The following is a 23,531-nucleotide window of genomic DNA, read 5'->3' on the forward strand; positions in this document are numbered from 1 at the left end:
TTCTGAAGGTAAATTATTATTTGGGAAGAGGAGCTTTTTATATTTAGGAGTCCAGGTTTTCATATGAAATGCCTGTTTTTTTACAGCATTCAATACTACAAGCTCACATTACATATACACTATATTACCAAAAGTATTGGGACACCTGCCTTTACACACACATGAACTTTAATGACATCCCAGTCTAAGCCCTTGTACACACGGTCGGACATTCTGCCAACCAAATCCGTTGGATTTTGTCCGATGGATTGTGTCCGAAACTGTTGCATACACACGGTCGGACCAAGTTGTCGGAAAATCCTATCGTTCAGAACGTGATGACGTTATTTTATTACGATGGGACTACGTTCAGGCTAGTAGCCAATAGCTTTGATGTAGGAATTTGATCTGAGCATGCGTGGCACTTTGTCCCATCAAAATTCTCTACACATGATCGGAGTATGTCCGATCGGACCAGTTGGTCGGAAAATATTTCCAACATGTTGGAAAACTTGGTCCGACGGATATTCCAATGGAATCAGTCCGATGCATACCACACACAGTCGGATTATCCGACAACACGGTCCGATAGGACACATTCCGACGGATTCTCCGACTGTGTGTACAAGGGCTTAGTCCGTAGGGTTCAATATTGAGTTGGCCCACCCTTTTGCAGCTGTAACAGTTTCAACTCTTCTGAAAAGGCTGTCCACAAGGTTTAGGAGTGTGTATATGGGAATGTTTGATCATTCTTCCAGAAGTGCATTTGTGAGGTCAGGCACTGATGGAGGTCTGGGATCGCAGTCTCTGCTATAATTGGTCCCAAAGGTATTCCATCAAGTTGAGGTCAGGACTCTGTGTAGGCCAGGCAAGTTCCTTCACCCCAAACTCGCTCATCCATGTCTTTATGGACCTTGGTTTGTGCACTGGTGCGCAGTCCTGTTGGAACAAGAAGGGGCCACCCCCAAACTGTTCTCACAAAGTTGGGAGCATGAAATTGTCCAAAGTGTCTTGGTATACCGATGCCTTAAGATTTCCCTTCAACAGAAGTAAGGGGCCAAGCCCAACCCCTGAGAAAATACCCCGCCATTTGATTTGGACCAGTGCACAAAGCAAGGTCCATAAAGACCCACATGAGCAAGTTTGGGATGGAGGAACTTGACTGGCCTGACCTCAACTCAATAGAACACCTTTGGGATGAATTAGAGCGGAGACTGTGAGCCAGACCTTCTTGCCCAACATCGGTGCCTGACCTCACAAATGCGCTTCTGGAAGAATGGTCAAACATTCCCATAGACACACTCCTAAACCTTGCAGACTGCCTTTCCAGTAGAGTTGAAGCTGTTGCAGCTGCATAGGGTGGGCCAACGCAATATTGAACCCTATGAGCGAAGACTGGGATGCCATTAGTTCATGTAAAGGCAGGTGTCCCAATACTTTTGGTAATGTATATTCAGCTCAATCAGGAAGATGTTGAAATCTTTTATATCATGTTCTTACAGTTGTATTATTTTCCTATTTTTCCAGATTCAAAAGAACAGAAAGAAGCTCAAGGCAGAGGCCCTGTGGAGGCCGCGGGCCAGTACAATCAGACGTGGTACCGCTGGCCGCCGTTCCGCCTATGCCTTCTCCCACCAGAGGGGATACGCTGACCTCATCTCTACCGGACGCAACATTGGCGTCAAAAAACGGGCTCCACTTGATGCTGTGCTAGGCGGTAACGCAGCTGAACTGATCCACGTGGCAGGAACTTTTTTTGGAACTTTTTTTGTTGCCTTTTTTTGTTGAACTTTTTTTGTTGCCTTTTTAAAGCAAATACATGCACATGAAAGTTACAATTCTATTTTTTTAAATGCTTCCCCTTCTCAGGGCTTTTTTATACAGAGATAAATCTATTCTTACATTCTACGCGACTGGATTTGTGGAGACAATGTGCACAAGACTTTTTTTTTTTTCTTTTTTTAAAGAAAACTGTTTTTCACTAAGTGGGCATCTTTTTCTGTGGCCAGTAGGGAGCGCCAATCATATGTGAAAGTGACATTTTAGTAATGACTTGATCCTAAGAACACATTGGTGGCTGTGTAGTAAGGTGCAGACTTGTCTTCGCAGCAGTGTACACAATTATGTACTGACTTTTTTTTTTTATTTGTGAAACTTTTATTTTGATCACAGTAATCTGTGAAATTGTTTACATTTTAGCTTATTGTCTTTATTTAATGCTAATAAACTGTAGTAAATGTTCGAGCTTGATTTTTTTATTTTTTTTCCTTAACCACTTCAGCCCCAGAAGGATTTACCCCCAGAGCGTTTTTTGGGATTCGGCACTGTGTCATTTTAACTGACAATTGCGAAGTGGCTCCCCAAAAAAATCTGGCGTCCTTTTTTCCCACAAATAGAGCTTTCTTTTGGTGGTATTTGATCACGTCTGCGTTTTTTATTTTTTGCGCTATAAACAAAAGTGCGTAAATTTTGAAAAAAAAAGAATTTTTTATTATTTGCTATAATAAATATCCCAAAAATATATTAAACACTTTTTTTTTTTCCCTCAGTTTAGGCCGTTACCTATTCTTCTACATATTTTTGGTTAAAAAAATCGCGATAAGTGTTTATTGATTGGTTTGCGCAAAAGTTATAGCGTATACAAAATAGGTGATAGTTTTATGGCATTTTTCAGATTTTTTTTTTTTTGTTTACTAGTAATAGCGGCGATGAGCATTTTTTTTTTTTTTTTTTATCGTGACTGCGACATTATGGCGGATACATCTGACAATTTAGACATTTTTGTGACCATTGGCATTAATACAGCGATCAATGCTATAAAATTGCATTGATTACTGTAAAAACGTCACTGGCAGTGAAGGGGTTAACCACTAGGTGGCAATGTAGGGGTTAAGTGTTCCTAGAGGCGTGTTTCTAACTGTATGGGGGTGTGGCTGTGTGTGACACCACACTGATCGCTGCTCCCGATGACAAGGCGCAGACGATTAGTGTAAAAAATAAAAAGTTCACTTTTTTTTTTTTTTTTTTTAAAGTGTCCCGTCCTGACAAGCTTGTGTGCAGAAGCGAGCGCATACGCAAGTCGCGCCCACATATGAAAACGGTGTTCAAACTACACACGTGAGGAATCGCCACGATCAGTAGAGTGAGAGCAATAATTATAGCAAAAGACTCTGTAACTCAAAACTAGTAACCTGTAGAAATTTTTAAATGTCACCTATTGAGATTTTTAAGGGTCAAAGTTTGTCGCCATTCCACGAGCGGGTGCAATTCTGAAGCGTGACATGTTGGATATAAGTTCACTCGGCGTAGTCATTATCTTCACAATATTTAAAAAAAAATTGGGCTAAGTTTTACTGTTGTTTTATTTTTTAATTCAAAAAAGTGTATTTTTTTCCCCATAAATTGTGCTTTTAAGACCGCTGTGCAAATATGGTGTGACATAAAGTATTGCAACAGCCACCATTTTAATCTCGAGGGTTTCTGAAAAAATATATATTGTGGTTAAATGATTTTTTTTACAATATATCTATATTTTTACTACTACTAATTATTTTTTGTTGTCTTTGGGAACCTTTGGTGAAATTAAAAAAGTTTGAGACCTATACTGCAGAGCATGGCATCGCATGTAAATAAATAAATAAATAAATAAATAAATATATATATATATATATATATATATATATATAAAAAATAGAAAACTGTAATAGTGGGGTTTTATAGTGGCAACCTTTAAAAGTCAGTTTTCTATTCTTCCCTTTTTTTTTTTGTGAGCTTTGGTGAATTAAGGTCTAAACAGACCCTAATTTCTCACTTTTGGGACAGAGAAGTGTACTAAGGACAGAGATTCCAGAGTCCTTCTCTGCAGAACGGCTTCCTGTTCATTCACAAACTGAAGCATAGTAAACCTAGTTTACTATTCTTCCATTGATAATGAACACAGGATTGATTGTTACTCGCAAAAGGAAGGGGCTGGTAAATTAAATATTTACTGGCCCCTTCTCCTGCTCTCAATCTTGAAAGATTCCCTGCAGCAGCCAGTGGGAGAGGGTAGGGACGGGGGGCCACCAGGAAACGGGCATTGGCACTGCTTGGCACGGGGTGCTCAGGAACATTCGGCACACCCTGTATACACACCATTGTGCGCCACAATGTTGATGTATCTATATTTTTTTATGCCCATCCCCTTGTAGTAACCTGCTCTTCCATAGTATACCACAAACTGTCACAATGGTGTCATCCTTCAAACAATCCTCATTGTGCTTGCTCTACTTGTGCATTTGGTCCTCATAGACTTCTATATGGCTGTCTCTAGTGCACTCATTCTCAACCAAGGTCCTATGGAACCCTATGATACCAATAGCTATTGTTAAGGGTTTCCTGAGCTTTGGGAGATTGACCTCCTATTCAATGGTGTCTGGACAGTTCCAGGGTCAATGACACTTGGCAAAGTCAACCCCATAACACCAAAGATCCAATAAACCATCTGTAAGAGTGGCATTCTGACCACCACTGTAATGCCGCGTACACACGGGCGGACTGTATGGCGTACTTAGTCAGTCGAAACACATTTCAGCAGACAGTCCGCTCGTGTGTGGGCTTCAGCTGACTTTTTCAGCGTGCAGTCTGGCGTACTAAGTATTTCGGTTTTTTCGAAATTCTGTCCGTCGTACTTTGGTTTCGGCGGACAATCCGCTCGTCAGTATGCTAGTTCGACGGACTAAGAATGGTGCATGCCCAGAAAGGATTTAGACGGCGGAAGGGTGCTTTGCTGTGTATTGGACTTCCTATTTCTAGTCCCGTCGTACGTGCTGTACATGTCATCGCGCAAGCTTTCGATGGACTGTTTGGGTATCCGTGTGTGGTCAAGTCCGTTCAGTGGAAAGTACGACGAACTGTCCGTCGGATTGTATGACGAACTAAGTACGCCATACAGTCCGCTCGTGTGTACGCGGCATAAGGCTAAGTTCAAAATGAGCGTAATAGGAACTCGTGTTCCCGTTTTGTGTGTTTTTTTTGTTTTGTGTTTTGTCTTTGTTTTGTTTTTTGTTTTGAAACCTTTTTACACCTCAAACATAAAGCAGCCTATTCACTTAATGGGCTGCCCTACACACGACAAATGCTCCAAAACCTGTATTTAGAGTAGAGTGTGGTGAGATGTTTTTTTTTTTTGTAGGGTATTGCCATGCAAGAAAACAACCTGCAACAACCCTGTTCGCTAAACCCAGGATCCTGCATTCACTATATCTGGTATCCCACAGAACTTGGAAATGCAATTATTTTAGTAAATATCAACTGCCAAATACCTTCTAATCAGCAGTATATAACAGTCTTGTGACTTCTATCAGTGTCTGGCTGAGCGGGGTTTTTTTTTTCCATTCTCCCTCTGACTGTCCTATGAGGCTGCATGACTCCTGACCTTTTGTCTGGACAGTTCTGATTGGCCCTGTGCTGAGCACATGCACCCCCCCCCCCAAAAAAAAACTCTTGCAATACACATCAAACTGAGCATGTGCAGGGTGCCTCCTAGGGCTCTCTATCAGCAGATGGATTGGGGACAGTAAAAGGGGAGGATCAGAGAAGACAGATAAAACAGCTTTTTTTACATAATGCAGAGAATTAACCCCTTAGGTTCTACCGTGAGCATAACAAGCATGCTTTACTGCATATACAGACTGATTTTACAGTTGGTGGTTTAACAACACTTTAATGGCACCGCAAGCGCGATGTGCATTTTGCAGCACATTTCTGAAGCATGAGGAAAAACGCGCATTTTTCTGCACCCATGTTCATCCCTTCCAGAATTGCCAAGTGTGAGTGGAGCCTGAAGGGCACTCTTCCCTTACCACCAATATAGGGGAGACATTTTTCCTATTGACTTCTGATAAATTGGGTTTAGTAAGAGTTCCCCCTGTGACCCGAAATATAATTCCAGGGTTTTCCTGGGGTAAAAAGGTTGAGAAAAGCTTATAAGCGGGTGTAGGGTGTAGCGATTTCACGAGGGAATCGCACATACTGACTTTATAAACCAGACAATGTTTATTACTGGAGAGACGGTAGTAGGAAGCGTATTTACAACAGTAGTGCAAGTAGTTTCACTGCAAGCATGGAGGCAGAGATACACAGCACAGTCACTTCCGATTTAAGCAGTAGTTGTATTCGTCAGCACTATAGGCACTTTCCACTGACACAGTATAAACCCAAGCACACAATGCGTAAAGGTAGAGGCTGATATTCACACACGTTACACAGTAACAGCGGTATTCCTTCAACAGTATAGGCATCTGATACACTTGTCCCTCCCTCACAGCAAGGACACCGGATTTATTATCTGCAATGGGGAATCTTTCATCCGACCATGATTGTTGATACAGGACTCCATAAGAACCCTGAGCTATTCCTCACAGGCTGGAACATTCTCCCTATCTTCTCCTAACTCCCTCTCCCTCTCCCTCTCCCTCTCCCTCTCCCTCTCAACATGGCTGGGCTTTCCTATATAAGATATCCACTCAAAAATGGCCAACCAAATCTCCTATCGGGACACCAGGCTTCACAAAAATGGTGCTGGAGACAATTATAGAGGCCAAACGGCTCTGAACGTATGCACACATAAACATATCAGATCAGCTGAAGAGTATATACACTTGCTAACCCGCTTCCTCTTGCAGCCAGCTAGGCTGCCCTGTCCTTTAGCTGCCTACATTCTTATCTAGAGGAGGGACGGGAAGATCATCTATGAAAGCTGTCACCATTTGAAGATTTTCTCTCTCACTCACTTTACGATGGCAACCATACATTGTAGACTTTCCTACATTCTCCATCCTGGTGCCAGCAGTAATCAGGATGAAAACTGATTGTATATCTCAGAGACAGCAATAAAAACCCACTCAAGTTCCTAACACTTCCCCAATGTATTATAAAAAAAATGTTTTGGAGTTCTACTTTTAAACCTGAACTTTTATTTATATATCTGCTAATGAAAAACATAGGATATCTATCAATTATGGGTGGCACAGTGGTGTAGTGGGTAGCGCACTCTCACCTAGCAGTAAAAAGGGTCGCTGGTTTGAATCCCAACCACGACACTACCTGCCTGGAGTTTTCATGTTCCCCCTGTGCCTGTGTGGGTTTCCTCCGGGTTCTCCGGTTTCCTCCCACACTCCAAAGACATGGGAGCGACTGTTATATCAAGAAGCAGAACAAGCTTCAGTCAAAAAATGGACTCAGGGTGCTTAACCTTTTACATATAGCTAACGACGTCAAGACCCCCTGTGTTTTTCTGGGGACAGACACGGAGAAGGCCTTCGACAGGGTGAATTGGAGATTCATGACTTTTGTTTTGCGTCATGTAGGCTTTGGCGAGAGGCTACTGAATTGGATAGGCTCTATTTACTCTAAACCAACAGCTCGGGTCCGGGTTAATGGAGTTCTGTCCGAACCTTTTGAGATACATAATGGCACTCGCCAGGGATGCCCGTTGTCCCCTCTCCTTTTCGCTCTGTCGCTGGAGCCTTTTCTATGTAAGGTGCGAGCCAATCCCAACATTATGGGGATTCCAGTGGGAGATAGGCAATACAAAATCGCTGCATATGCAGATGACATGCTATTTTCCCTGACTAATCCAACGATTTCTCTCCCCAATTTGATGCAGGAATTCAGGGATTATGGTGACATCTCCAATATGAAGATTAATTTCCATAAATCTGAGGCAATGGGCATAGGTCTTTCCCAGGGTCTTATAGCAAGGCTCCATCAGGATTTTAAATTCAAATGGACCCCTTCGGCCCTGAAATATTTGGGAACGCATATTCCGCCAACTATATCCCAAGTTTATACTTTAAACTTCTCCCCATTACTGTCGACAATTCGTGCCCTGCTGGCTAAATGGAATAAAGGTCTGCACTCTTGGCTGGGCAGATGCAACATCGTCAAGATGTGCATTCTGCCTAAGTTTCTATATCTTCTGCAAGCGTTGCCGGTTAATATTCCCTCTCACTACTTTTTACAGATCAGGGTGTTATTATCTAACTTTATTTGGGCTCACAAACAACCGAGACTTAACTACCGACAATTGACCCGACCGAAACAGCAGGGAGGTCTAGCGATACCAGATCTCCGTAGCTACTATCAGGCCGCCCATCTGACTAGACTGATAGACTGGAACAGACATTATGATACCAAACTGTGGATCCAGTTGGAACAAGCCCAAACGGGGGTGGCACTGAATAGGGCTCCTTGGTGCTACAGTAGATTACCAAACAGGGTGAAAAACCATCCTCTTATAGGAATAACCTCACGCATCTGTGCGTCTCTCTTTGTGAGTGCTGGGCTTGTATCGCAGACTTCTCCACTCCGCCCAATTCTAGGGACCCCGGAGTTCTCCCCCGGGGTCACCGATCCAGCGTTCCATTCTCTTAGGACGTCTGGGATTTACCAGGCGTCCCATTTTTTTAAGGGGGGCAAATGGGCAACTACCACTGACCTAATGGACCTGGAGGGCCCGTACAAACTAGACTTTTGGAATGCTACTCAACTGAATCATTTTTTGAGGTCCCTGGCTCCCCCTGACAGTTACAATCGAAGTTTGACCTCCTATGAAGCGTATTGCTCGGAGGGAGGTGCCATGCCCCATGCCTTATCTGTCACATATCACATACTGATCACGGCACCGGACGACAGGGGTCCGAGCTGTCTGGGGGCCTGGGAGAGGGATATGCGGTGCAGATTTTCGATACGCCAAAAACAAAATATTTTATATTTTACACACAAATCCTCCATCTGCTCAAGAACACAGGAGACTAACTTTAAAATTTTAACCAGATGGTATAATACCCTGGCGAAGCTACACCGGCTTTTTCCGACATCGTCAGACAGATGTTGGAGATGTCGGAGGGAAGAGGGTATGATCCTCCATGTCTTCTGGTCCTGCCCACTTTTGGAGCGGTTCTGGAAGACAGTTGGGGAAACAATTTCAAAGTTTTCTGATATTCCTGTTCCGGATGGCCCTGCCTTTTATCTCCTTCATGCCACGAATATGCCCCGCAAGAAATATCAGACCTCCTTGCTTCGGCATCTATTGGATGCCGCCAAAGCATGTATTCCACTGCGTTGGAAGAACATCCACCCACCGACAATTGGTATGTGGCTGAGAAGGGTAGAGGATATTAAGAGAATGGAAGACTTAATTCTGACGTACAGGGGACAGAACGAGCAATTCATTAAGACATGGTCAAAATGGAATATATTTATATTTTCAAGGGAGGGCAGGGCCCTTCTGGATGGGGTTGCCCCGAGTGGTGGAGGACATTCCTCGGGTATGAATCACTGACAGAACGTACATAACATCACGGAGATCTTGGAGCCTGGCATCTGAAGTTTGATACAGAGGGGCAGTCCTGCCTCCTTGGACCCCTTGGACCCCACCCCTCATTCTATCCTCCCCCCCCCCCCCTCGTGTTTAATTTTCTAGCTATTTCTTGTTTCTCTTTCTAACACTTTTTCTCTGTTCTTGTTTAAGGGTTTGGGCCTGGAGTGAACGTTAGAGTGTCCTCCACGCCCAAAACATCTTCCCTATATATAAGTTTGAAAACTGGGTGGGATTTATGGTGCTGATTAGTGTTTCTGGAACAATCTGGGTAAGGGTATTTGGCCTTTACGGTATGGAACTGGAGACGCCATGATGGGATAGGCTCTTTACTGTGGAGCTATGGAAGGAATTGCTTAGATGGGTCCGAGAGGTCAGATGTTTCCGTTTTTCTATTCCGTAGGTTGAAGTCCCACATGTGCATGTTGTATAGATCACTTGTTATTGCATTGATCTATTTTGTATGCCTATTTGTTCATTGTATTACCTACATGTTTTGCTCCATATCTTCCTGCCCTTCAAATAAAATATAAATTTGGAAAAAAAAAATGGACTCACCCGATCTAAGGTGCTAATCCCGGCTCATCACTGTAGACAATATCAAGAAGAGAAGAAAAGATTGATCGCACACTTGAATCCAAAAGCTGTTAAATTTCTTTGTCATGAGCCAGACAAAATTGCAATGATGATCAGTTGGCGCGTTTCACACAAAAAGAACCGTGCATCATTGCAATTTTGTCTGGCTCATTACAATACATTTCTACAGCATCTTTTGGATTCAAGTGTGCAATCGATCTTTTCTTCTCTTCTGGAAACCTGTTATATGTTCCGCTCTAAGGCTAGATTCACACCTAGGCATTTTTAGTGCTTTTTGCAGATTAGCACAACAGAACGTGTTCCATAGGAAACCATGGTAAATGGACTATAGTAAAAATCTGCAAAAAGCACTAAAAATGCATAGGTGTGAATCCAGCCTAAAAGTGTGCCGAACATGTAACATGTTCCCAAACGTGAACTCATCCTTTAATGAGAAAATATACCACATTTTGGCTACTAGATGGAGATTACAATCCAGGAATTAATCTATTACAGAAAGTACTTTTTACAGAAAGTATTTTCCAAAGATATTGGCATTTAACAGCCAAAGTATGCAATAGTAACAAATAACATAATCAAGTAGCAAAAAAAGGGTCACGCATTCAGTTATATAACAACAAGCCCAGCGCTTCACAGGGTGGTCATGAAAAAACATTGAGGTTTTAAATATGGTTGTCAGTCTGTAGAGCTGGAGAGATAGAACAGCAACTACAGGGAAGACCCAAAACATAGATTTATAAATGCAAACCAGTAAAATAAAATTAAAACGTTTACAGTATATAGGGAGACATCCCGATTGGCCGATTAGCCCAGAAATGGGACAATGAGGTGATAGATGTAAACTAGGATAAGCACCATATCTGAAGAATACAGCCCATTACTGAGCCAGGGATACGGGGACTGTCAGAGGAGGAAAGGGTTTGGGGATCGGACATCCCCAGAGTGTGAAAGGAACAGGATTGAGAGAAAGGGGAGTATACAGGTAGGGCCTCCCGCCCAGGCAATGGGATTAAATCCAGGAGGTTAGCCTGATTACGCCACCTCCCGAAGATAGGCAACGGTGCACACAAAATGGTGCCAAGCTCTCACGGAAGGTCTCCTCCCGCTTGTGCAAGGTAGCGGTGGGGTCCTCCATATCTCTGTTTACTTTAGAAAATCACAGAGATTTTAGTACAGGCAAAATTTGTGCAGCCTTCACGAATGTGTGTGACATTTGTTTAATGAAAATTTTAGAAGCTTCAATGATAAGCTGAGTACAAGTCTCTTGTCTTTTTTGTTTCTTTTGCCTAGAGTTCAGCTTTAAGTTTCCTGAAGTTGGGTCATGTAGACGGCTTTTAAAAAAATAATTTGTGTCTTCTGCAAACAAAATTCTTCAACGTTTTATGCCACATTTAACATCTTGGCTGAAAGCTTGTTGGACGAGATTTTTTGAGCTATGACAACAAGGACTTGTTACAGTACAAGACTTTCAGCTAAATGTACGAGCCGCATACATGCCTATGATAAAATAAAGCTGAAAAATGCAGCTCAGTTGTCTTATTTCTCATGTTTTCCTGCTGTGGGTGGCTGGGTGTGTGCAGGGTGCACTGGCTTCAAAAGGCACCTCTACTCTACTGGCAGCTACCATTATAGACCTGTTCTGGAAATACCGCCCACCTGGCTATAAAGCTGATTAATACTATACGAGACTTGGAACAAATATGTAGATGCAGAGTTCTGATGTTACTTGCTGCATGCTTATCTTGGTTCAGAGCTTGAGAGGTACTGGTGCCAAAATCAGACAGTCATTTTTAAAAGGTTCAGGTTTCCAGAAACACAAACCAACAGAAGGCACACCAAATTAAAGCAGAGTTCCACCCAAAAGTGGAATTTCTGCTCATTTGTCTCCCCAGCTCCTACCCCCCCAGTGCCATTTGGCACTTTTGGGGGGGAGCGGATACCTGTCTTTGGGAGTCTCGGCCATGGCCGTTGACGTCGTCGCTCGGCTCCCTTCTCCTTCCCCCACCACCTGGCCAGTAGGAGAGTGCAGCGGGTGCCTTGCGCATGCGCAGTAGGGACCCGGCGTGAAGCCGAAATGCTTTACTACCAGGTTCCCTTACCAGATATGTTGGCGACACCACCTGACAGCTGAGGTGCCAACATTGCTGAACTCCAGGACAGGTAAGTGTCCTATTGTTAAAAGTCAGCAGCTGCAGTGTGTGTAGCCACTGGCTTTTAATTTGTGTAGCAGTGGGCGGACCTCCGCTTTAATAAAGAACCCAAAAAAGTACTGAGGGTCGCAAAATAGCCTATGTGATTTAGAGGCAAAGCACACTTCCCTTTGTCAGGGCCCTGTAATGTGTGCAAATGAGCTCAGAGAAGCAGATACCAGAGAAATCTTAACAGTGAAAGCAAATCTGCTATTTACATTAGAATTCCCTTGATAGCTGGTCCCACCACCTTTAAAAATACTGATACGTTCCTGATTTTTTAAAGTGTTTGTAGCTGCTGACTTAAGAAAAAAAACAGCTAAAGATCCTCCTTAAGGCTGGATTCACACCGCTGCGGCAGCGAGAACCGGATGTGATTCGCACTGCACTGCAGTGCAAATCACATCCGATCTCTGTGCGATGTGAGTTCAGCCATACAGATAGTATGGCTGAATTCGCATCGCACCCGCCGCAAACTCGCACGGGACCCTTTTTTTGGTCCGCAGCAGAATCGGATCGCATGGGTGTTCACACCATGCGATCCGATTCCTGTCCGAGTTTGCAGATCGCACTGCGATATGCGAACTGATCTGGGGGTGTCATTAACATTTCACTGACACTCCCAGCAGTCCGCATAGGGCAGTGTGAACTGCCGGCGGGAGGCATGCGATGCGGGAAAACACTTAGGCTGGATTCACACCTATGCAGTTTTAGTGATTTTTGCATTTTGCAGATTTACACTACAGTCCATTTAACATAGGTTCCTATGGAACACATTCTGTAGTGCAAATCGGCAAAATGCACTAAAAATGCCTAGGTGTGAATCCAGCCTAAATGTTTTTTTCTGTTGGGGTCTGAGCACACATAGCATTTTTGAGGCCTTAGTGGTGTCAGCCCTGCCCAGTGTCTTTTGCTAAACTACCACTTTTAGATCTCTAGAAGGTAAAAGCTAATTATTTTGTAGTCCAATATAAGAACTAGGAGGATTCTTCAAGATGGCACAGGAAATCTGCAGAGGACACACAGCACTGACTTTCTGATAGGATCAGCAGCTTTTTTTTGTTTTATTTGTTAATATGTAGACATAGCAAAATGCTTCCAATGATATATTAAAGGGACAAACGGGGAGCAAATAAGAGAAGAGGCACAGAGGAGGGGAGGTCATAGGCACTAATTCTTGGTATGTTAATTCTTGGTACCATCAAGATTCCAGAATGCTTAAATAGTTCTTTTGCAGCATCACAAAGACGGCCAACATGTTTCGGGGGCCACAAACTCCTCCATCAAAGATTAAAAAAATAAAAATAAAAAAATTGTATACTAAAAAAATATACACTATATATAAATGAAGTTTTTTATTTTTTTAAATATAATATATACAGTGAATTAGGCTACCCTGCAGTGAATTATTTCCCAGGTATCCACCGGAGGAGATCCTTGTGTTATAAGTGGCCGAGCTGGAGACATGGAACTTTTTAAAATAACGTATTGCCTTCATTGCTAATAAATATCTGAAGTCCCAGCAGGGGCGGACTGACAACTCATGGGGCCCCCGGCCAATAGGAGATTATGGGACCCCCAGGCAATAGATTATGGGGCCACACAGTACACACACACACACACACAAAAAAAAAAATACACAAAATACACATACACACACTGAAAAGGTACTGGACAGGCGGGGCAGCTATAATCTTGGGATTTTTTTTTAAAAACGCAGATTTTTTACATACTGTCCCTGGTTTTATTGAGGCTGACAACCCTGATGGGGCCCCTTAGTGGCATGGGGCCCTCGGGCAGTGCCTGAGTGCCCAAATAGTCAGTCCGTCCCGGCGAAATCTGGATACATTTTCACATGAGATTTTATTCTTGTAATTGCAGGTTTACAGATTGCCCTGGTAGCCCTGCCCTGAAGGTAAACTTCTTCCCAGTTCATGGCTAATTATTGAGCCAAAGTCTTATCATATTGATAAAGTCCCCACTGCCTATTCCAGAATAATACAGGAACTCCAAATCCGCCATACGATCTCATGTGCCATTTTATATCTAAAACTTTATAGTAAGATTAAGATACATCAGAGCCACTTACTTTGTAGACGATTCTTCATTTCTAGAGTCCTCATCTCTGTAATTTGTCTCTAAGATTGTTGGGCTAGAGCTATCAGAGAAATAAAATATAAGTACGACTGACATAACAGGAGATATCGTTATTTAATAGATAATGTATATATATTTTAAATTTTTTTTTATTGTTTTGGGGCTAATATATTTTGTTTTATGTGCAGGTATATATGTGAAAAAATGAAATACATTGACATGAGACCATGCTATAGTTAACTGTAGGAGCAATGCCTATATGCAGTATATTTAAATGGACACTGTGCTTACAGTTTACTATAGTATGGACTCTTTTTTTTTGGTAGGTAGTAACTACAGCTTGGAATCAGTATGATAAAACAATAGGATGAGATCATAATTATATTGGTTTACAACAGACCTGAAGGGAGAAATTGCAGGTTTAGAAATACAGTGCCTTGAAAAAGTATTCACACCCCTTGAAATTGTCCACATTTTGTCATGTTACGGCCAAATACATAAATGTATTTTATTGGGATTTTATGTGAGAGACCAACACAAAGTGGTACACAATTGTGAAGTGGAAGGAATATGATAAATGGTTTTCATTTTTTTTTACAAATAAATATGTGAAAAGTGTGGCATGCATTTGTATTCAGCCCCAAGTCAATACTTTGTAGAACCACCTTTCACTGCAATTACAGCTGCAAGTCTTTTTGGGGATGTCTCTACCAGCTTTGCACATCTACAGAGTTTTGCACATTCTTCTTTGAAAAATAGCTTAAGCTCTGTCAGATTGGATGGAGAGCGTCTGTGAACAGCAATTTTCAAGTCTTGCCACAGATTCTCAATTGGATTTAGGTCTGGACTTTGACTGGGTCATTCTAACCCATGGATATGCTTTGATCTAAACTACGATCCTAAACATACAGTGCCTTGCGAAAGTATTCGGCCCCCCTTGAACTTTTCAACCTTTTGCCACATTTCAGGCTTCAAACATGAAGATATAACATTTTTATTTTTTGTGAAGAATCACCAACAAGTGGGACACAATTGTGAAGTGGAACAAAATCTATTGGATTTTTGAAACTTTTTTAACTAATAAAAAAATGAAAAGTGGGGCGTGCAAAATTATTCGGCCCCCTTGCGTTAATACTTTGTAGAGCCACCTTTTGCTGCGATTACAGCTACAAGTCGCTTGGGGTATGTCTCTATCAGTTTTGCACATCGAGAGACTGAAATTCTTGCCCATTCTTCCTTGCAAAACAGCTCGAGCTCAGTGAGGTTGGATGGAAAGCGTTTGTGAACAGAGTTTTCAGCTCTTTCCACAGATTCTCGATTGGATTCAGGTCTGGACTTTGACTTGGCCATTCTAACACCTGAATACGTTTATTTGTGAACCATTCCTTTGTAGATTTTGCTGTATGTTTGGGATCATTGTCTTGTTGGAAGATAAATCTCCGTCCCAGTTTCAGGTCTTTTGCAGACTCCAACAGGTTTTCATCCAGAATGGTCCTGTATTTGGCTGCATCCATCTTCCCCTCAATTTTAACCATCTTCCCTGTCCCTGCTGAAGAAAAGCAGGCCCAAACCATGATGCTGCCACCACCATGTTTGGCAGTGGGGATGGTGTGTTGAGGGTAATGAGCTGTGTTGCTTTTACGTCAAACATATCGTTTTGCATTGTGGGCAAAAAGTTTGATTTTGGTTTCATCTGACCAGAGCACCTTCTTCCACGTTTGGTGTGTCTCCCAGGTGGCTTGTGGCAAACTTTAGATGAGACTTTTTATGGATATCTTTGAGAAATGGCTTTCTTCTTGCCACTCTTCCATAAAGGCCAGATTTGTGCAGTGTACGACTGATTGTTGTCCTATGGACAGACTCTCCCACCTCAGCTGTAGTTCTCTGCAGTTCACCCAGAGTGATCATGGGCCTCTTGGCTGCATCTCTGATCAGTCTTCTCCTTGTCTGAGCTGAAAGTTTAGAGGGACAGCCAGGTCTTGGTAGATTTGCAGTGGTCTGATACTCCTTCCATTTCAAAATGATCGCTTGCACAGTGCTCCTTGGGATGTTTAAAGCTTGGGAAATCTTTTTGTATCCAAATCCGGCTTTAAACTTCTCCACAACAGTATTACGGACCTGCCTGGTGTGTTCCTTGGTCTTCATGATGCTCTCTGCGCTTTCAACAGAACCCTGAGACTATCACAGAGCAGATGCATTCATACAGAGACTTAATTACACACAGGTGGATTCTATTTATCACCATCAGTCATTTAGGACAACATTGGATCATTCAGAGATCCTCGCTTAACTTCTGGAGTGAGTTTGCTGCACTGAAAGTAAAGGGGCCGAATCATTTTGCACGCACCACTTTTCAGTTTTTAATTTGCTAAAAAAGTTTAAAATATCCAATAGATTTTGTTCCACTTCACAATTGTGTCCCACTTGTTGGTGATTCTTCCCCAAAAATTTTAATTTTATAGCTTTATGTTTGAAGCCTGAAATGTGGCAAAAGGTTGAAAAGTTCAAGGGGGCCGAATATTTTCGCAAGGCACTGTACTACTGTATGTTTAGGATCGTTGTCTTGCTGGTTTTCTTCTAATATTGTCCTGTATTTGGCTCTGACCAGCTTCCCTGTCCCTGCTGAAGAAAAGCATCCCCACAACATGATACCACCACCATGTCTCACGGTGGGGATGGTGTGTTCAGGGTGATGTGCAGTGTTAGTTTTCTGCCACACACAGCGTTTTGCTTTTAGGCCAAAAAGCTAAATTTTGGTCTCATCTGACCAAAGCACCTTCTTCCCCATGTTTGCTGTGCCCCCCACATGGCTTTTTGCAAACTGCAAAAGGGACTTCCTATGGGTTTCTTTCAACAATGGCTTTCTTCTTGCCACTCTTCCATAAAGGCCAGATTTGTGGCGTGCGTGACTAATAGTTGTCCCATGGACAGATTCTCCCATCTGAGCTGTAGATCTCTGCAGATCCTCCAGAGTTACCATGGGCCTCTTGGCTGCTTCTCTGATTAATGCTCCCCTTGCCCGGCCTGTCAGTTTTGGTGGACGGCCATGTCTTGGTAGGTTTGCAGTTGTGCCATACTCTTTCCATTTTTGGATGATGGATTGAACAGTGCACCATGAGATGTTCAAAGCTTGGGATGTTTTTTTATAACCTAATCTTGCTTTAAACTTCTCTAAACTGTATCTCTGACCTGTCTGGTGTGTTCCATGACCTTCATTCTGCTGTTTGTTCACTAAGGTTCTCTAACAAACCTCTGAGGGCTTCAAGGAACAGCTGTATTTATACTGAGTTTATATTACACACAGGTGGACTCTATTTACTAATTAGGTGACTTCTGAAGGCAATTGGTTCAACTAGATTAAAGTTAGGGTATCAGAATAAAGGGGGCTGAATACAAATGCACGTCGCACAGATATTTATTTGTAAAAAATGTGAAAAACCATTTATCATTTTCCTTCCACTTCACGTTTATGTGCCACTTTGTGTTGGTCACATAAATTCCCAATAAAATACATTTACATTTTTGGTTGTAACATGACAAAATGTGGAAAATGTCAAGGGGTATGAATTTCAGGCATGTGACCATCACATGCCTGATAAAGGGGTCCTGCGTGACTCTGAAACGTTGCACTCTCCTTGTGTTGGGATCATGCAATAAATCAACGTTTGGACGTTATCTATGTTGTTCCATGGTGTGCTGGCAAATATCTTCACTGTGACTTGAACCAGTATCCAGCTGGTTGTTGCTACAGCACCCAAACTCGAGAGCTCATCCAGGAATGTGTGCGATGGGAATATGAAGTATATCTATAAACAAAGGGAACGTGTTTTATTTCCTCAGTGGCTGAGGAGGGAGACATGTTTTGGCCTTCAAAACGTGTCCCCATTGGCTACAGACTCCCATTGGATACATGCAGTGGTATCAGCCTGGATTGGACACTGCCTTGGTGGTCCTACTTCAAGGTCCAACATGCTTGTCATCTCGGATGTTTGTGAGTGCATTTTTATTGTGTATTGATGTTCTTTTTAAAAAAACTGTGCTGCTGGCGCCTCACCTTCCCTTCCCCTCTTCTGTTATGCTCCGTACACACGAGTGGATTTTCCAGCGGAAAAAAACTTGGATGGTTTTTCCGACGGAATTCCGCTTAAGCTTGGCTTGCATACACATGGTCACACAAAAGTTTGCTGAGCTTTCGACCGTCAAGAACGTGGTGACGTACAACACTACGACGAGCCGAGAAAATGAAGTTCAATGCTTCCAAGCATGCGTCAAATTGTTTCTGAGCATGCGTAGGAATTTTGTACGTCGGAATTTGTGCAGACGATTGGAATTTCTGATCGGAAATTTTTCTGACCGAAAAATTGAGAATCTGCTCTCAATCTTTTGCTGGCGGAAATTCGGCCAGCAAAAGTCTGATGGAGCGCACACACGATCGCATTTTCCGACCTAAAACTCTCATCAGTCTTTTGCTGGCCGAATTTTTGATCGTGTGTATGGGGCATAACAGTGCTTGGACTCCCAGCCCCCCGAGAAGGCAGCCTCGCTCCAGCCTATGTTGATACCCAGTGACTGATTCACCCATCAGTTTCAACCTCCAGGAATATACTCTAATTTACTCTACTTTAATTTACTCTACTTTACTCTACTTTACTCTACTTTACTCTTATGTACATTGACATAACTGCTTTTAAACATTTTCTGTTATCTCAAATGGTTTACTTCTCTTTGAAATCTTTTTATTATTTTTAAATCAACAAAACTAACGTAAAGACAAAGTACAAAACACAATAGACATTGAGCAGAATATTAATGCATCATTGAAACCCTCACTGGATCCCATTTTCAATCTTGTATCTAATATAGGCTCAGCCAGCCACTTAGCCCAAATGTTATCATAATTGTGGGGACAACCTCTCTTTACGTAGATATCTCTATATAACGGTAAGCTGTTATTAACCAATTGTTTCCTATATGAAAGTTTGGGCAAGGAAGGTTTTTTTCCTATACAGGGAAATGGCTTTTCTGTTACAGAACAATGTTATATTAGCAAATGTCCGCTCTGCCTCTGTAGGGGAAATATCCTCTACCAAACCCAACAGGCATACAGACATAGAAACCGGCAAAGGGGCAGTTATAATGGAATTTGAACAAAGCCAACACCTCCACCCAAAAACCTGCTATATGTTGACAGGTCCAGAAGATGTGTGAGAAGTCTCCCAGAGCCACACCGTCAACAATCGGAAGAGCGCAGAGGATTCATCTTATGACGTCGGTATGGCGTAGAAAAGTAGGCTCTATGCACCAAATTAAATTGAATCAAACGGTCTCTCAGTGAGTGGAAGGATTGAAAGGGAAGGTCCCACACATCATCTCAGTCATCATTGTCTACATTGGGAACATCCCACAACTATCTAGGCTCTCTAACACCGGGAGAGAAACTGTGAGCAATCAGACTGAAATATCATTTCCCAAATAGACTGTTTAATCATTAGATTAGCTTATGAGAACTGAACATGGAAGGCATGTGAAAGCTGCTAATATCTAAACAATTGGGAGCTGGGTAGATTAAAGGTTGAGGTAAGTAAAGAAAAAGAGGATAACTCCAGATTAGTGACGACCTGAGAGACCAACTTAACATTATACTTGGTCCATACCAGTAGCGGCGTGTCCATAAGGGCGCACGGGCACTGCCCCCTCTCTCCAGCCAGCCCCTCTATGACCAATGGATAGATTCTATTGCTTGGCACTCGCAGTTCACCCAGGTATGTTAGAACAGCAAATGAATGTTCGCTTTCCTAAAACTGAACTCCCTCTCCGCCAGTCAAGTGCTTGGGTCTGTTGCCCATCACCTGATTGGCTGAAATGACAGGAGCTGTGATTGGATGCCTATCATCCACTCACTGTCATCCACTACCTCACTGAGACTGGGCAAGTGACTGGCAGGCGGTTAGTGGGTGGGGGTCACAGTGGCAGCATTTGTTGGCACAGTGGCAGCACTCGATGGGCACAGCGGCAGCATTCAATGGGCATAGTGGCAGCATTTAATGGCACAGTGGTAGCATTTGGTGGGCACAGTGACTGCATTGATGGCACAGTGGCAGTATTTCATGGGGCACAGTGGCGACATTTGATGGCACAGTGGCAGCATTCAATGGGCACAGTGGCAGCATTCGATGGGGCACAGTGGCAGCGTTTGATGGGCACAGTGACTGCATTTGATGGGGCACAGTGGCAGAATTTGATGGCACAGTGGCAGCATTTGACAGGCACAGTGGCAGTATTTGACAGGCACAATGGTTGCATTTAATGGCACAGTGGCTGCATTTGATGGCACAGTGGTAGCATTTGATGGGCACAGTGGCAACATTTGATTGGCACAGTGGCAGCATTCGATGGTACAGTGGCAGCATTTGATGGGCACCGTGGCTGCATTTAATGGCACAGTGGCAGCACTTGATGGCACAGTGGCTGCATTTAATAGCACAGTGGCAGCGTTTGATGGGCACATTGGCTGTGTTTGATGGAACAGTGGCAGAATTTGATGGGCACAGTGGCAGCATTTGATGGGCACAGTGCTTGTGTTTGATGGCAAGTGGCAGCATTTGATGGGCACAGTGGCTGTGTTTAATGGCACAGTGGCTGCAATTGATGTTTTTTTTCCTGAATTTTTCAGTTTATTTGCGCCCCTCAAACATTTTGAGCACCAGCCACCACTGGAACTGGGGGAAAGTAAGATTCAAACAGAGAGGAGCATTTGGTAAAATTGCTGCTTTAGGTTAATGCTCACATCTAAGTCCAGCCCTCCAAGCTCGCATAGTAGTAAGCATTTATGCGTTTATTTCTAATCAGCTCCCCATACATGCTCCAATCTGGTTGCATACAATTATTCTCTGGTAATAATAGCAAGGCCAGAGCTGAGTGTTTGCTGTTTGTTCTTATATTACATAGTTTTGGTAAACCTAAAGATTGTACAAACATTGTATGGTCAGATTGCAATGTGTGACCCTGATATGTACATCCAATATTCAGTGCATATCAGACAGTCTCCTATGAGTTGTTGGCAACGTTTAGTTATATTGATCTTTGCATTGTTATCAGAAACAAACAGAACTTAAAACAAATTCATTTGAACACCAACACAGGTCTGCAGCAGTCTGCCGATATGATTGTTCCTTCTTCAGTTAATGTCTAATTGCTTTACAAAAATGATCATGGTGGCATTTTTCTTTTCTTTTTTTTTTTCTCTCCTTTTTTTTTGAAAAAGGACATTCAGCCTATGACTTCCAATCTGTTGTGAAGCTACAAATCCCAGTGTGTCAATTGTTTGACAAAGAGAAGTAGTCAGGTTGTCAGTTACGTGTAGAGCACCCAGCACTTAGTATACTGTGTCCTTAGTTACATACTTATTACTGACATTTCTCTGTGGAGGAACCTGTAAAGCCGCCAGTGCATGGATGTAAATGACAGCTTGCAACGAGGATCGGCCTCAGGCCAGCCCCGGGGCAGCTTCACGCCTTCCACTCCAATGTTTAGACATACTTAGGGTTGGCACCTCATCCCTTTAAAACCAAACACATTAATTAGTTGTGTGGCTGATTAAGGTGGTAATAAAACTCACTTGGTGTCTTTTCTGAATTAAATTAGCCTCAGAACCTGTGTAATTCATATGTGTTCGGGTTTAAAGGGATGAGGTGGCAATCCTAGACATACCACCCTTCAAAATGAGTACCAAGTGTAAAGATGTGCAAACAGCTAGATTTTCATTTGAAGGTTCACACAAAATTCTGTAAAATCATTCATGAGAACATTCGATCATGGCATCTATCATTTCACACATGCATCATTGTTTGTTTGCCCCTACCTCACTCTGTAGCTAGGGGGTGCTCTGTGATTTCATCCCATCCTCCTTCTTCATTAGGGATGAGCTTGGTGTTCGACACGAACATCAGCCGTTCGTCTGTTCGGGGAATTCAATACTTTGTGGACCGTTCGCACCAAATTCGTGTGGTACGAACGGCCCACAATGCACTACGCCATCGCAGTGCATTGCTGGCTCATGATTGGCCAAGCATGCAATGTGACCCTGCATGCTTGGCCAATCACAGCGGCAGCAGTGAGGAGAGCCATAATTGGCCCCAGGCAGGATGCCTGGGGCCAATTATAGCTCAGGGGGTTTAGTACACGCCCCACACTATATAAGGACGCCAGCGCGACGGCGTTGTGTAGTGTGTTCCGGCGTGCAGGGAAAGAGCAAGATAGGCAGGGACAGTGTGTTCTTTTCTCAGGCATCTGCAGGAGTTAAAGTGGTGTTGTGTGCCTCCAGCACAGTATACACCTGTATCTACCCTTTTTTGCTGGTATTCTCTAATATAGGCATCTGCAGGAGTTAGTGGGTGTTGTGTGCCTCCAGCACAGCACAGTATACACCTGTATCTACCCTTTATTGCTGGTGTTCTCTAATACAGGCATCTGCAGGAGTTAAAGTGGGTGTTGTGTGCCTCCACCACAGTATACACCTGAAGATACCCCTTATTGCTGGTGTTATCTGTTGCATATCTTGCATATTAGCCTTTAAAATTAGCACTTTTGATTTCGAACGTTCGAGTCCCATAGACTTTAATAGGGTTCTAAAGTTCGTACAAATTTTTTATCCTTTCGAAGGTTCTGGTGCGAACCGAACCAGGGGGTGTTCGACTCATCCCTATTGCTGATGCTTTAGCCTCCATTCATCATTTGCACTGTATTCTTCTTATTCTTATTTGATGTTCATCTCTCATGATCTGCACAAGGGTTTGGATGAAAAAGCTTTCTATGATCCACAGGGTGTCATTTGGATATAATCTCTGTCTGCTAATTCTAAGACCGTAATTTACAGCAATCTTGCCACAATTGGATTGGCTATTGAAATCACGCTTGCAGTGCTTAGTTTGGAGAAGCAGAACAACATCATATAGTCAATTAATTAGGTTTAAAAGCCTTAAAGGCTCACTTTAACCGCAGATTAACATACCTGTACATTGCCCTTTAAGACGCGGCTTGTGGGCGTGTACCCGCCGGGAGCTCCGTGAGTGTGATTGCGGGTCCCGCAGGCTCGATGTGCGGGGGGATACCCACAATCGTCTCAAGGGTAGAAAGAACAGGGAAATGCTAATGTAAACAAGCATCTCCCCATTTTGCCTAATGACACTCACACTGATCATAGCTCTCTGTGATCGGGAGTGGTGATCAGTGTCGTGTCACACACAGCCCCTCCTCCCCACAGTTAGAATCACTCCCTAGGACACACTTAACCTCTACAGTGCCACCTA

The 23,531-nt window shown here is 43.0% G+C and overlaps 1 long non-coding RNA gene across 2 annotated transcripts in view; it reads right to left on the reverse strand.

Moving 5' to 3' along the window:
• Nucleotides 1–23,531, reverse strand: part of LOC143941045 (uncharacterized) — a 185,467-nt gene that overhangs the window by 155,540 nt on the left and 6,396 nt on the right. For both annotated transcript variants that reach the window (XR_013263973.1, XR_013263974.1), the window contains exon 2: nucleotides 14,216–14,284. This is a non-coding gene — a long non-coding RNA (uncharacterized LOC143941045). The remainder of the gene's footprint in view (nucleotides 1–14,215; nucleotides 14,285–23,531) is intronic.

The sequence above is a fragment of the Lithobates pipiens genome, unplaced genomic scaffold (genome assembly GCF_037356315.1).
Source record: "Lithobates pipiens isolate NorthernLeopardFrog02 unplaced genomic scaffold, aLitPip1_a1.2 Scaffold_3, whole genome shotgun sequence".
Classification (NCBI taxonomy): Eukaryota; Metazoa; Chordata; class Amphibia; order Anura; family Ranidae; genus Lithobates; species Lithobates pipiens.